The sequence below is a fragment of the Diaphorina citri genome, unplaced genomic scaffold, assembly GCF_000475195.1.
Source record: "Diaphorina citri unplaced genomic scaffold, Diaci psyllid genome assembly version 1.1 scaffold29892, whole genome shotgun sequence".
Lineage (NCBI taxonomy): Eukaryota > Metazoa > Arthropoda > Insecta > Hemiptera > Psyllidae > Diaphorina > Diaphorina citri.
The window spans coordinates 1-685 of record NW_007407229.1 but is presented as its reverse complement, the minus strand read 5'-3'; the positions used below and the strand labels follow the sequence as shown (position 1 = coordinate 685).

General features: G+C 48.5%; 1 long non-coding RNA gene across 1 annotated transcript; it reads left to right on the top strand.

Moving 5' to 3' along the window:
• Positions 1 to 667, top strand: LOC113473419. Its single transcript, XR_003395396.1, has 2 exons — positions 1 to 65; positions 485 to 667. It is a non-coding gene; the product is annotated as an uncharacterized LOC113473419 (long non-coding RNA).
• The last annotated feature ends 18 nt before the right edge of the window (positions 668 to 685 follow it).

Below are 685 nucleotides of genomic sequence, written 5' to 3'. Positions count from 1 at the left end.
TTGCGTGTTGCGGTACGGCAGGGCAGAGATGTACCACCACCCGACGATTGTTTCTGCATAAAAAGGTGAGTTTTTTTTCCAAGGACAGACAGAACTGTAACGGAGGTCCTATCGCCCCTAAATCAAATAGAAGGCGGATAGGATATAGGAAATCCGAAGAAGAATATGGGGGAAAAATCTGTTCAAGATAATGTTTGCCTCGGATGGAAATCGGAGCCCCCCCCCTTGCGTTCCGTTTATTAACTTTGTGACTAGATTTTACTAAACATTTTGGTCTTATCGTCCCGAAATAGAAGAGAGAAGGAAGACAGGACAGGAGAAAGCCAGCCGTTCCGAGAACGAACCTTATCTGTCCAGGATAAAGTTCATCCAAGGCGGGAATTGAACCCGCGGTCTAGCGCTTACAAAGCAGACGCGCCACCCTCCAAGCTAACTAGGCTGGCCCATGACACTTTTTTTTTCTTCTTAATCCTGAATTTCGCAGGTGTACGATCAAGTCCTCTCCTCGCTCAAGAAGTCGTACAAGACCGTTCTGACTCGAACCGGGGACCCTCTGGATGAGAGGACACTATATGGACCGCTACATAGTGAGGCAGGGGTGAGGGGGTATCTAGCTACCGTAGAGGAGATAAAGGAACTTGGTGGTACCATAGAGTTTGGGGGCAAGGTGAGTGTTTTTCCCCCC